This window comes from Cornus florida, unplaced genomic scaffold, assembly GCF_030987335.1.
Source record: "Cornus florida cultivar Cherokee Brave unplaced genomic scaffold, ASM3098733v1 CherokeeBrave_3.0.0_Hap2_Chr02, whole genome shotgun sequence".
Lineage (NCBI taxonomy): Eukaryota > Viridiplantae > Streptophyta > Magnoliopsida > Cornales > Cornaceae > Cornus > Cornus florida.
In genome coordinates, this window is record NW_026775572.1 from 102721514 (window position 1) to 102729797 (window position 8284).

General features: G+C 32.0%; 1 long non-coding RNA gene across 5 annotated transcripts in view; it reads right to left on the bottom strand.

Moving 5' to 3' along the window:
* Window positions 1-8042, bottom strand: part of LOC132295514 (uncharacterized) — a 69728-nt gene extending 61686 nt beyond the window's left edge. For 2 of the 5 annotated variants that reach the window (XR_009478515.1, XR_009478512.1), the window contains exons 1-4: window positions 7826-8040; window positions 7613-7732; window positions 3822-3931; window positions 2836-2964 (exon numbers count right to left, since the gene is read on the bottom strand). This is a non-coding gene — a long non-coding RNA (uncharacterized LOC132295514). Of the gene's footprint in view, window positions 1-2835; window positions 2965-3821; window positions 3932-6020; window positions 6126-7612; window positions 7733-7825 lie in introns of all 5 variants that reach the window. The other 3 variants (XR_009478513.1, XR_009478514.1, XR_009478516.1) reach the window with 3 other exon arrangements.
* Window positions 8043-8284: the final 242 nt, after the last annotated feature.

The window sequence follows — 8284 nt, forward strand, 5'->3', positions numbered from 1 at the left end:
CTTATTAGTATATATTGTATACATGCTTTTAATATGATAGTCTTGCATATTATAGGAAACCCTCACATATTGACTTAGCATTTATTGATTTAAGTATGTATGATATGTATAAACCATATGTAGAAGGATTATATACTTTAATAGTATGCTAAATTTTTGTATTTTCACATGTAGTGATGATATAGAAATCTTATAGAATTATTAATGTCATATGTAATTTCCATTGACTTGAATTGCTATATTTGTTGATATGATAATTCTATATTCTTGTGGATTACTAATTGTAGTTACCTTAGAAGCTTATTACTATAATATTGAGATTTAGTATATAAAGCTTATTATTGAGACATGATTTAAAATTGACAAGTTGGTAGTATTGTATTGTGCATAATATCATGATGAGAACTTGTCATTTCATATGCCATTTTAGACTTGGAACCCTAAGACATGGTTTATGTGGCTTCAAAATACTTGTGCATGGAAGGTGGTTTATATGCCTTAATTATAGTGTATGAGATTTGAACTTGATTATGATTTTGGATTCTTTTGGGACATTGTTACAATGATATGGCTAAAGTTTGGCTTTAGTGCTGGAAGTATGAGTTCTCCCCAATTGAGATAGTGCGCACTAGGATGGTCTTTAGTGCTGGAAGTATGAGTTCTCCCCAATTGAGATAGTGCGCACTAGGATGGTCTTCCCAGTGGGATAATGCCCGAAATAACCATTTTGATCTTGGTTTAGTCCGAGACGTGATGTCCAAGTCTTTCACTAATTGATTTCACATTAAATTCTAAGTTGACAACCAATGTTTAATTGTAACTTGTAATTCTTGTTATTGGCGAATTGATGTTGTTAAGTACGTTGATGTTATTATATGTTGTTAAAGAATTATTTAAGTTAGCTTAAGATGATCCCTTAGAACACCTTGAACATAGACGTTAAGTGAAATGATCCCTTGTATTCGTCTATATTGATCTTACAATGATATTTAAACTTTAGGGTATATGCATATGCTTCTTCCTACGAGTAACTTGATACTCACTCTAGTGGTTTGGGTTGTTTCTCAGGTAAAGAGACTATGTTCTTGGATGCTCATCATCCTTAGAGGCTTATGAGCTATTTGAAACATTTTTGTGTATTGACATGCAAGTGTTTAACATGACTTTCTTTGATGTCACATTTTGTATACCATGGTTGTATGGTACTTTAGAAGCTTATGTAGCTTTCTTGATGTGTAATGATACTTTAATATCTACTTTTGACATTATAAGCATGTATATAAAGAGACCAAGGGTCAAACATGTGTACTTTTGTGCTCGTACTCTTTTGGTATCAAACTTTTGCTTCAAAATGTATTTGAACTAATTTTGGAGATTTGATATATAAAAATCTTGTAATTGATATGTATGAGGCCATGGACCATTGTTTTACATTTAAATATTCATCTCAAAGTTGTTGACATGTTCAGATATTCAAATCTTATTGAAAAATCAGTTTTTAACATTCATTTTAAACCAATTCATCATGGGTTTCAAAGCATAGGTTGAAGCTTAACACCTTTGGCACTTAGCAGGTTTTCCAGTAGCATTTCGTGGTGTTTCGTTTTGGTCGACCAATGGCAAATGGAATCATTAACGCACAGTAATTCATCATTCCAGTAGCCAATTTTACTGTTCAAGGCTTATTTCGGTCGACCGAAACTTTATTTCGGTTTACCGAAACAACCAACACTTAAATTCATGTTTTCAGCAAAATTTTTGGTCATTTCAGTCAATCAAAACTCCATTTTGGTTAACCTAAATAGCTTTCATACTCCAGCTTCTTCAGTTCAGTTTCAGCACTGATGTTTCGAGTTTGAATGGCTATATCTCCTTCATTTCTTATCCAAATAGGGTGATTCTTGAGCCTAAATTCATGTATTTTGAGTCAGATTTCCAATGGTACTAATTCCATTCTCAAATTCCAATCACAGTGGGAGTTATTCATGTTTTAGTGAGGTAGTGTTAGTTTTTGCTTAAACCGGAATTCTTGGCCAATGTTCTTAGAATCTTTTGGAATGTTGTGAAATGATTAGATTAGGTTGTATTCACCTTATTTGACTTGTTTAGAGTTAATTTTCTACTTTTAATTGTCAATTGACCATTTTGCCCTTTATTGACGAATTTTGCCCGTTTTAACTCTAGTTTCCTCTTTTGCTTACTTTAACTTCCATGACCTCTTGGAATGTCACATTGATGTCTTAGAGATAGTTTTTATCTCAAGAGACTATGGTTTTCTCTTTTGCTTCCGCATTTCGGATCCGTTATCGGGTCAACTTTCGGGTCATCACTGATGCACCGGGTTGAAAAACTTTGGCCGTCACAATTTCCTTACTCTTCCTTTCTAATTATTCAAGCATAATAAAATTTTAAGCCCATAGAAATTACAAGTTGCAGTAGCCAAATGAAAACCAAACTTCACATCTCATAATTCATGGACAATGGAGAACATCAACTTTTCTAACTTTCACAATTGTTAGAATGTTAGATTGGATGCAGATTTAGCTTTTCTTATCACATGAACACAACTTTTAACTTTTCTTAATGTGAACCCTCTTTGTCACATGGCCCCAACATTTTAAAAAATTAATTATTCCCATTATATATATATATATTTTTTTCAAACATGAAATTCAATGAATGAAAACCACACTTCATTCGCAATAATTCCCCACCTCCATTTGTGCACAAAAAATCAAGAATGGTCACTTAAAGGCATGTGACCCCCTATAAACTGCAAAAATATTATGAGATCCAAATTTCATAATCCAACATGCTAACTTGTAGTTAACTTACAAAATTCCTCTTAGCTTTCTCGTGTGCCCATCTACTTTGTTCCTTAAAATGTGTGTCCTTGTACAAGCGAATAGCAGGATCCTCATCCCTTTCACCGTCCTCATCTTCTTTGCTTTCTTTGAGTTTGACCTGCAATACAAAGAAATAGTGACCATTAGAAAAATATATGGTTTAGAATATAGAATATAAAATAAAAAATTTGTAATGAATGAGTGTAAAAAAACTTTCAAAGATATGGTTTGGCATTATTTTCTCGAGACTTGGGGGAAGTGGTTGATGAAATAAAATGCTAAAAGGGAAATTCTACTATAAAACTAAAACAATTTTTAGTCTGGCTAACTTATATAGAAAATAGTACAGGTTGTCAAAAAAAAAAAAAAAAGATGATGATGATGAAGTAAGTTGGACCCATTAAATTCGAATTTCACATAATTATAATTCCAAACTAAAATCTATTTTGTGCAACCAAAAACCCCTTTATAGACTTCAAAGGCCAAAAGTATTTCACCCAGTTCTTGTAAGTGTTATAAATCTGTCCAAATTAGTTTATATTCTAGCAATTGTCCACGAAACACTAGAACCAAAAAAGTAGCAAGTATTACAGTGTTGGCTTCTCAAGAAAGTTAAAACCAAATCTAGTGACAGAAGCATTCATTACAAACAAGACAATATATATATTGTTTATGATTTCTACCAGAATTACGTATCATTTTGATTCTTTGATGGAACAATGTTCTGCAAGTGTTGAACATGAAAACTAATATATTTAAGGGCCTAGAGCCTGTTTAAAACTTAATGTGTGAGAATAAGAGAGTGCAAATAGTGGGAGATGCAAATACAAATGTAAGAGAGTAAAATTGAAATAAGAAGTAAACCACAAAGAGATAGATTAAAAGCAACACAAACTAATAAATCAAAGCATTAGAAATGCAGAGAGCTAGGAATGAGTATTGTTGAAGAAACTAAAGAGATAATTCTGGAAGTACCTTTTCTCTAACTCATGGAATGACAAACATGAAGAGACTAATTAATTGCAGATGTTGTGCGTGAGAGAAAGAGATTGAGGGCTTGTAGATTCAGATGTAAATGTTAAAGCCTGATTCAAAAGTAAACGAGAAAGATTATAAGAAGAGACAAGGAGAAGATTAAAAAAATAAAAAATAAGATGACTTTTGAATCATCAAACAAAACCATTGGTGGTGACATTAATATCATTAGCACGGTGAAAAATAATCCCAAGTAATATTCTTTATTACCCTTTTAAAACTATGTAAGGTCCAAAAGTCTAGGATATTATTTATCCTCAAGTAAAATTAATATCCATATTCCAATCTAATAATTAATAGTGTGACTAATGGGACAAATTAATACTATGCTAAACTATTCAACTTCAATACTAGAGAATCTTTTCTAGCTCCACTGTCCAAACTCTCTTCGCACCCTCCCATGGATGACATTCGATTAAAAAAAAAAAAAAAAAAAAGAGGATAGTTTGAGTAAATAGGTTAAAAAAAACCAACAAAACAAATCAACTAATTTAAAAAAAAATTCTTATTTTATTAAAGTTTGAGTAAATAGGTTAAACAAATCAACTAATTTAGATGATAAAAGTGGAAAACCAAAAAATTCCAAATCTGTTGTATAACATTATAGATTTAGTTAAAGAAAGTCCAATGGAATAAAAAAAAATAGAAGAAATTAAAAACTTTTATGGATGACCAAATGGTTTGCAAAGGGGATGGTCACAACAGGGGTTCATTTAAGCAGCAACTATTTGCTGGTTTAGTTGAGAACTTCCCATCATTTTCTGTCCTTTGCTTTAGAGGAAATTGATACTCATCAAATAAAGAAATCTAATATATAAAAGTAGGATGTGCTTAGTTTAGTCCAATACATTTTACATTTTCTTAACCGTAGATAATACCCCCATAGACAAACTTTATTCATAAAAGTATCCTTATTCCTTTACTTAAAAAAAAAAATAAGGTATGCTTATTCCTTACATCCCACTTACATGAATTGTGGTTTCCTATATTGACTCTCTTGCAACTATTCTATGATTCAACTTGGAAAAAAGGTGAATATATGTTTTGCTCTCTTTCTACTTCCCAAGTAAGTAGTTTCTCTTGGTTTTCTCTATAAAATTCTCAAAAAATTAGCTGCTTCTGGTTATTTTTTGTTCTTAACTTGATCTTTGTTTCAAATTGTCTTGGAATATAATTACTATCTTACAATGTGAGATAAATTTCAGTAGTATGATATCTATGATCTAAAAGTTATTTTTATGCTCACATGTATTGTCCGTCATTACTATGATTAGTTCATTTCAGTGTTCTCCGTTATCATCCAAGTGATTTTGATATGCTATCCAACTCAAAATAGTTGTAGTTTAACACTATCAGCCAAAATTTCATGGACAAACATGTTATCCTCTATTGTGATTGATCCCTGCCATCTATGATTTCCATTAAATTATTCTGGGTCATGAGACGCAATGATCTTGGTCATTCCTTTTTGAAGTTAGATAAAGCTTTTTTTCTATATATGTGTGTGTATAAATAAAGAGGCCATTAGGCAATATAGTCTCCATTAATCAGGGGTGCTAGAACTGGAAGGGACAAAACTATATTGTGACATAATTTTTGGCGTTATTTTTGTAAAGTGCTACTATGGGATTGGAACAACCAAAAAGTGGTTGACGATATGGGATTGAATAGTGAGAATGACATAGTATAGTATATTGTATTCTTGTCTTATAGCAGTAGTCAGATATTTATCAACATGTTCAACTTGTCTAATGATTTCTATTTCTTTTTTCATTTTCATTTTCATTTCATTGTTGATTTAGTTACATGTTCGGTTCAGATATTTCAGTTTATGAAATTAAGTAGTTCTTAGTCAAAAAGTAGCAAATACTTTTCCTCCACAACACAAATCAATCAACAAGAAGCCTCTACATACAATGATCCCATACTCCCATGCTTTTCAACAAATACAAGAAAGTAAATTGCCTCCACACGGGCCGATGATAAATAATGAAATTAAAATGCCTCTACACGGGCCGATGATTTAAAAATTGGTCACTTCAAGGCATGTGACCCCCTAATACATCGCAAAGAGTTTAAAAATTAGTCACTTCAGGGCACGTGACCCCTTTTTTGCAAATTGGAAGCATGAAAACTTACAATCATCTCTGAAGCAACAACATCAATAACATTACCATCCTTATTTGTATTTGTGCCTATGAATAAATCTGCACGAGAAAGCTGAACCCCTTCTTTTTCCTTAATCTATAAAAGAAACATAGACATAGACATTGTGATATATATATTATTTACCACTAACATTTATAATCATTCAGATCATTTTTTCTGAGTTTACGCATGCATGCATGTATGTATAGCTTGTGTGTATTCCTTTATTTCGTAACTAAATTAAAATTTTATGTGTTTTTTGAAGTGATAAAATTGGTGGTATATTTAATAATTTGTGTCAAAATAATGTAGATAAATATTAGTATGTCAGGATATTAGTGTAAAATTGTGGTATATTCAATAATTTATCTCAAAATGATGTAGATAAATATTAGCTTGTCAAGGATTAGTGCAAAATTTAGATCATTTTGCAGTTACCAATATAATACTAGTTAAATTAATTTTTTTTATTCTCACAAAGTCATTCTGGTAAGCCAATTCTAGTGAAAAGACTTTTGACATTTGGAAGCCACGCCAAACATTTCCGTAGTAAAGAATGAACGGGAATTATAAACATAATATACAAAATTTTATTGTCATGAGTTTTATTCCCAAAAATACAAGTACAGATGTTCTCAGTAACAATAACACAACATAATTGTCATACCAGATCACTATTAAATAATAATAATTAAAGAAACTAAAGAAATAATAAAAGAGAATAAACTAGATAAACCTACAAAAATACATAATACACCCAACTAAACTAAAAGGTCCCTAATACAAAGCTTCCAAATCCTAATGCTGCCAAATAAGGTTTGAATAAACCATCTGCATTGTTAGCAAAACGATACTGGTACTTGGAATTCTCAACAAGCATATATGAGAACACACAAATCTAAACTAGCCGAATGGAATGCTTTCAAACTCCTTCACGAAGAATAAGGATCTAACTGTGTCACTTTCTTAAACTTGACTATAATAGTGTCAGGCCAGCGAAAGAATTAAAATTCTTAATTAGTGTCAATAGGGTTTCATAAAAAAATTATAAAAACCACTAGAAAAGATTCAAAATTAATACTAGACAAAATGATATACATATGTTTTCGTATTTTATTATTAATTATTAAAAGACAACAAAAAAATCGTAGACAATGCCTAAAATTATAGTGTAAAAGTGTCAGATCACAAGTATTTAGCACAACTATCAAACAGGGATAACTATTAAATATTTTCTCTCATCATTCAAAAAAACTAAATTAAAAGACATCTAGACTATAAAAACCAAAAACCCTGAGTGAGAATGTATATACCCCAATCACAATTATAATCCAGTCGATTGGATTGTTGTATATATTAAAAATCACATACTTGTAGTTCAATTTTTTGCAAACAGAATTCCTAAAACACAGGACACATGTATTGTTTAAACCTCAAATACGTCACAGTAGAAAGAAAACACAAAAGCCTCAGACCGTCCTAGATCAAAAAAAAAAAAAAAAAACCAAAGAAAAGTAAAGAAAAATTTCAAAGACTAAAACGAAAAAGTTCAAACAATCAAACATAGGAAGTTAGGAGCATACCTGTCTAGACTTCAGAAAGCTTTAAGGAGGAGTCAATGAGCTATCCAAGGCTTTCGCGATGTCCAGTGGTTGGGGGCAAGGAGCTAGGGCTTTCGCGAAGAGAGTCGTCTGCCGACAGTCCTATATTACTCAATATTATCACCAGAATAACAACAATCTTAGCTACAGTGATCTACACAGCTAATCAAAATCAGAAGGCGAATAGTTACTGACCTAAAAAAATTCTCGTCCGATCTGTTAGTGTAAACGAGGTTTTGGAAACCCCCAACGACGACTCTTTCTCTCTTTGTGTGTGGAGTAGCAATGACTTTATCTCTCTAAACCACCGGTGATGGAAGGGCGAGACCGGTGATGGAAGGAGAGAGAGCTGTGATGGAAGGAGAGAGCGCGGCTGAAGGAGTTAGGGCTATTGCAAAATGAAATGGGAAAGTGGAATACAGTGTTAATTGGCCCCCCAAAACGACGTAGTTTAGGGCCCAAATATTACAAATCAACGGAGGGAAAAAATGGAGGGAAGGGAAAAAAAAATGGAGGGAAGGGAAAAAGCAGAAGGGCTATTACCAACGTTCTTAAAAGAGTGCTGGTAAAAGCTTATTTACGAGGCAAAAAAGGCACCTTAGATGTGAAAACTTTTATTGCTTATTTATGGGGAAAAAAAGGCGCCGTAGATGT